We start from the raw sequence: 6,653 nt of genomic DNA on the forward strand, positions 1-6,653 counted from the left end.
CAAACTCATTGAAAGTTGCATGAGTATATAATTTTTAGGCCAGTATTTTTTTTTTTTTTTTGATTAGTACGTTTTATTCATAATTTACATAATTATTATTTTGTTTTGTTAAACAAGTGGTTTTGACATGCTTCCCGATTTACTGAAAACCCTAACAATTTTTCAAATAAAAATGACATACATAAATATTAATACTTTTGAAAAAAGTTACTGGCCTTGAAATGGTAAAATTCTTAGATATCTGCCATTATCTGCACGTAGTACATATTAACATTATTTATTTGTAATCCTATTCAATGAATTTTTTCTTGTTAGTATAGTTTCAAAAAATTCAGCTCGAAAGGTTGATAAATCTTCACCACAGAAGTTGCGTAAATACGTCTTTTCAAATCATCCCAGAAGTAGAAATCCAAAGAATTTAGATCTGGACACCCTGTTATTATTGGGCCCAATTACAAATGTTTCTCAGTGTATTTGAATACTTTATGATCAGTCCAGGAAGGTAACCACTAACCAGGCCTTTGAAAAATAAACTTCATAAAACTTTTTCCAACTACCTTCCAAAAATAGTTTTTTTTGTCACATTACACCACTCTATATTTCTGTATTTCCATCAGCACTGAAAAATCCTTCAATTTATTTGAAGCTAACACATTTTTTAGGGCTGAGAGTGCTAAACTAACAAACAAAAAAATAAGCTTTATTCACGTTATTTTCAAATGTGTTATTTTTTGTAAATAAATATATTTCGTTTTTAAAATTGAAGCTATCCTTTAAAGAAATCATTGAAAATGAAATTTTCACAGATGGCAAGATACACAGAAAAAGAAATTAAAATTATACCACAACAAATAACCTCAAACAATATACTCAAACACAGACTTAGAAAACACCTCGTATAAAATAAAACAGCGCCGGTATTTTTAACTGATTGCATGTCTCTTTTGCATGCACACGTAACAATCTGCTATTAACGTTTACAATATTTGATTGCACCTTACACCATCCTGAACCATACCGGAATTTCTAAGACCTGGCAACAGCGCCCAAGCTTAACACGGCATGCTTCTGACAGTTTCGACTGCGCTTTCGTTGACTAAGCACGGCTTGCTACGACCAGCGGAGCTTTGGATTCCACAGCACGGGTGATCGGCGATCGCGTCTTATCGATACGCTTCCACAACAATAACATTTTTTGTTTTTCTGTTTCTTGCGAACCGAGATAGTGTTTGTGTACGTACGTTTGTGTTGTTTATTGTAGTTTTTGCTGCCGTTTCTCCTTCAACGAGATACGTATGACCGGTGAGTGGAGAGTTTATTAAAGTTTTCTGTTGCCTAGGTCTATTTTTCGTTTTGCAAAGTTATTAACTGTTGAAAACAAATTGCAAAAAAAATTATGTGACGATTCCACCAGATCCGATTGGTATTATTGAAATTAAGTGAAAATTAGTATCGGCATCAATAGAGTATAGCCGTATTTTAAATTCATGAAAGAATTTTCGCCGAGAACAGAACTCTTGCAGTTTCTCTTAAAATTATCTTTGTTACAAATCCTGTGCAGTTTCAGCCTTGCTTGTTACTGTTTTGCTTATTTTCATTGTTTATGTTCTGTTTATGGGCAATGCGACACAATAAAATGTGTGTTTATGCCTCGGTTTATGCCTTTGGCCATTAACTAACACGTTTATTCTTGTTACCGAATTTAATTGGAAGTGACATAATTGTTTAGGCATATGCATGTTCGTTTTACGGAAAACTTAACTTATTTTTGAATGGGATTATTACCCTTGCAACGGAAATATTTTTTCTTGTAAATTAGGTATATTGTAAAAGATTTTGTAACAGTAACAGCAAGTGTAAATCATAGCAGGAATGTGGTTTCTGTCGTTACTAGCGGCGATAGTAAAGTTTTCTCCTTATTAATGAAACAATAGACGTTTGTGTTAATTTTATTTTTTAACATAATCTCTTAACATCAACGCATTTGCGCGCTACCTGCTCCGCAACGATATCATTTCTAGAAAAAAATATTCCTCTTGGTCTTCCAAATAAGTGCCGATATTCTCTTTCAATTGGTTATCGTCCTCAAAATAATGTCTCCTGAAGTTTTCTTCAAATTTCCGAATAAATGAAATCAAAAAGAGTCAAATCCAAGCTATACAAGGTATCCGGAAATTCATGCAACAAAATTTGGTCATGGATTCTTAAGACAAATTTAGGGGACCCGTATTTTTTCTTTTTGCCAACTGGCCCCCTCTTTCGAAGTTACAGCCCCCTGAAATCTGTCCCTGAGAAGTATTTTTTATATCTCAAAATCATGTTGTACGAGAATCACTAAATTTGGTACACAGGGATTTTATGACATGTGGAATCTCACAGTGCTATGCTTTTTGGCGAGAAACCCCCTTAAGACACTTTTTCGTGGGCCCCCTTGTCTTTGGAACCAGAAAAATTTGGTCACAAATTTGATTTTTTTTAAATTAGTCAACTAGAAAGCCATTGAATTTATAAACTTTTTTGTCTCTTGATATTTTTTTCGTAAAACGCAATGTTTTTGAGGAAAATGGCGAATCACGATATGCATTCGATCACATTTTGACATTTTTCTCGAAAACATTGCATTTTACGTAAAAAGTAACGAGCGTTCAAATAAAAACGTGGTCAAGTTGATTCTGAAAATTTGGACGTAGGGCGTAGCGTATAGCAAATGAACTTAAACGTCATCTGTCAAAGCGCTATATCGCCGCTATCAATTTGAATATTTTCGTTTTAAAAAGCGTTTAAAATGGTGTTTTCTCAAGAACAAAAAGTGTTTATCATAGAGTCCTACTTTAGAAATGGACGCAAGATTGATGGAATATGGAAGTATTCTATTGAGGAATGTTTCATAGAATTTGAAAATCAATTTCCCGGCGTTGTTGAGTACAAAATTTTTCAAAGTGCAGTTCAGCGTTGTGTTAATGTTTTTCGTGAAACGGGCAGTGTAACAAGAAAAGAAGGAAGCGGCCGACCTAAAAAGCGGACTGAAGAATTAAAAGAAAATGTCCAACAAATAATGGAAAATGCGCCAAGAACTTCTGTACGTGTTTTATCACAAATGGTGAGAGTATCAGTCGGTACCTGCCACACAGTGTTAAAAAAGATTTGCGTTTGTTCTCCTATCGTTTAACCTGTCAGCAAGAACTTCATGAAGTTGATTTTCCGCGACGGGCTGTATTTTGTGAATGGTTTTTAAACAACTACGGTGAACTTCATAATATCACCTTTTTTTCTGATGAAGCCTGGTTTCATTTAAGTGGTTACGTAAACTCACAGAATATGAGAATGTGGTCTTCTGAAAAACCAGATAACTTTTTTGTCGAGGGCCCTCTACACGCTCAAAAAATTGGAGTTTGGTGTGCTCTCAATCGAAGGAGGATTTATGGACCTATTTTTTTAATGGTACTCTTACTGCGCAAAGGTATAGAGAAGAAATTATCGCTCCTTTTGTTAACCAGCTGGAAGAAAACGAAATTACAAACTTTTACTTTCAACAAGATGGCGCAAGGGGACATACGTCAGGCGAGACGATGAATATGTGGAGGGAAGTTTTCCAAAGTCGACTAATAAGTCTCAATGCTGAACATGAATTTCCACCGAGGTCATGTGATATTACGCCGTGTGATTTCTTTTTGTGGCGTTACCTTAAAAACACTATTTTTGAACTGCATATTCCTGATTTAAACCATCTGCAGGCTCGACTTATAGACAAGATTCGTGAAATTAACAATAGGTACCCCGAGCATCTTAGAAAATGTCTTTAATTCTTTGAGGAACAGGTGTGAAAAGTACTTGGAACAAGGAGGGGGACACTTTCCGCAGCTCCTTTAATTGTTTGTTATTGTTATCACGATTATTCTTTAAAATAAAGTTATGTAGTCATTAACGTTATTGAAACTGACAGCTGATATACAGCTCGTTGAGAAATGAGGTTAAGTTGGTCGCTATAAGCTACTCCCTACGTCCAATGTGTCAGAGCCAACTTCGACCACGTTTTTATTTGAACGCTCGTTATAAAGTGACAAAAAGTTTCTAAATTTAATGGCTTTCTAGTGGACTGATAACTTTTAAGAAATTTAAATATGCGACCAAATTTTTTTGGCTCCAAAGACAAGGGGGCCCATGAAAAATTGTCTCGTACAACAGGGTTCTGAGATATAATAAAACGATTATTCTTAGGGGCGAACTTCAGGGGGCTGTAACTCCGAAAGAGGGGGTCACTTGACAAAAATAAAAAATACGGGTCTCCTAAATTTGTCTTAAGAATCTGTGACCAAATTTTGTTGCATGAATTTCGGGACACCCTGTATGGCGGATCATCTTAGAGAAAATGTTCTCTGCATTCAAAGATATCAAATGATTTTGAGAAATTTTCTTCCTATTTATTTTTTGTCCGGGGGTCAATAATTTTGAAACCTCTTTTGAAGAAACTTTACCTATACTTTATCATGTACAATTGCTAGAACCTTATATCAGATACAATCCGTACAATATTTGTTGAGATAGAATTAAAAAAAAATTATCTGAACTACTCTAACAATTTACCGAGGCAGCCTTGAAATTTTCCTCCAATGTTTTTCTAACTCGGGTGCCGAATGCGGTTAAGTAATTCAAAGAAAGTGACGCAGGGGCCTTCTTGGAATTATATCTCAACAAATGTACGGACTACATATATATTTAATGCTTTAGCAATAGGAAACACCTTGGTTGACAGTTTAAAACGACCATCTTTGAGTACTATTTTTTCCACTTTCCTGAAAATAATCTTCGGTTAACATGAAGGCCTTCCACTTCTTGGTTTAATGCTTTCACGATGGAGCTTGGACACGACACAGCTACGTTTCATTTCGCAAAACTCGTTTATATTATTGGAAAATACTTTAAAATACAAAATAACGAAGGAATTGATATCAAACTGAGCCCCAATAATAATTATCATCCAATCCGTCCACCAATCTGCAACCTGTGCTTAAATCATGGAAAATAATTGCTGATACACTTCCGAGCTAGGTATCTTTTTACTGATGTAATTCATTCTACTCATGGTTGACCAGACTTTTAGTTGACTTGGTATATCTACATTTCTCCAAGTCCTTTGAGTTCTAAAATCAAGACTACTCCATAAGCTCGAACATTGTTTTTTAAACAAGTTATATGCATTCCTCTTTAAGAAATCTTCTATAAAGGACGCCGCACAAAAATGGAAAAAGAGTACAGTCGAATGGACTGAAAATGTAGTATGTTGTACTTCATGACATCCTGATCAAAAGTCCTCATAGGTCCAACGTCAGAGAATGGCCAGTTTTAGAGATATAGGGTCAAAGGTCAGGAATATCCATTTGTTTTGTGCGGAGAATGGATCAATCAAAAAGTCCCCGAAAATTCCTACTCACATTGAAGTAAAAACGGTATTGCATTCCGACATTGCATGTGGGTTTTTGTAAGTCCACATACGATTGTTGTGAAAATTCATTATGACATCCCTAGAGAAGTTAGTCTCATCGGTAAAGAATATTTATGCAAAAAGTCAAGAATTATGCCCTATTCTTTCTTTTATCTATTGACACACTTTGGATGGCTAATATTTAATGTGTGAGCAATCTTCCTAGTGCTTGTTGTAGGGCTTGCTTCTATTTCGTTAAGTACCTGTTCTTCCAATTGAGAAATAAGTGTGATGGTGCCTATTTTCAGCGATACTTTTTTTAAACTTCATGTTTTACTGACACTGATGTAAACGACTAAACATCGTACGATGCAGGATAATGCAATCAGGCCCTTTATGAAGAATGCTATCCTGTGGCGGGACTCCTGAAATCTCGATGTTTTATCGATATCAAGATTATTACGAAGCCAATTTCGATCGATTCGACTTGAAATGTAAATTGGTATTCTTGAAGCACATCGATATAGTCCTCGGATAAGTTCGGTAAATTTGGGATAATGTTATATACCACCACGGTTAAGAAATAAGTAATAAGCAATAAGTAATTAATTAATTAGCCAATTGAGCGATACTTTTTATTTCTGTCAAACATATAGTTTTCAGCCTTATATCTCTTTTTGCGTGACAGTCCCGCTGTTTATTTACATTTTAAAATGAATGCCTCCTATTCTCAAATAAATAAACAGAAGTTTATAAAAAATATTTATTTAGTCTAAACCCGATAAACTATAAAAGTTGGTTTAAGTAATTTATATTTAAGTTTTGTGCGTAAATACTCAACAAATTATTGGATATCCATAATCATAAATTATTCTTATTCAGTTTAAATAAAAAACATAAGATACTACTACCTGTGAATATAATAATTGTTGAAGAGAGTAACGAGAAGCATTTAGGATTGAAAATATTCGAAAAAGACAATTAAGAGATTCAATGGACACGATAACTTTAACGAACAAAAATTTCTGTAATTATCTCGCTTAAAAAAAAATATGTTATTTTATTTAATCACCTATTTTTATTGTTCCACATTTAAAATAAATAAAAGGAACTTTCAGAGTTTATACCAATATTGGAATATTTTGTGCTTTATGGTTTTATGGAACGGGTGAACTTCAAAGAAGTATTGAAATGAATAGACATGCTGCAACTTAACAAACTACTAATATAT

At 34.2% G+C, this 6,653-nt stretch overlaps 1 protein-coding gene across 1 annotated transcript in view; it reads left to right on the forward strand.

Annotated features, from left to right (window-relative positions):
• Positions 1 to 1,102: 1,102 nt before the first annotated feature.
• Positions 1,103 to 6,653, forward strand: part of LOC108908093 (formin-like protein 14) — a 109,091-nt gene continuing 103,540 nt past the window's right edge. Inside the window, exon 1 of the mRNA XM_018712015.1 lies at positions 1,103 to 1,302. The gene's annotated coding sequence lies outside the window, so the exon portion shown is untranslated. The remainder of the gene's footprint in view (positions 1,303 to 6,653) is intronic.

The sequence above is a fragment of the Anoplophora glabripennis genome, unplaced genomic scaffold (genome assembly GCF_000390285.2).
Source record: "Anoplophora glabripennis isolate ALB-LARVAE unplaced genomic scaffold, Agla_2.0 scaffold271, whole genome shotgun sequence".
NCBI lineage: Eukaryota > Metazoa > Arthropoda > Insecta > Coleoptera > Cerambycidae > Anoplophora > Anoplophora glabripennis.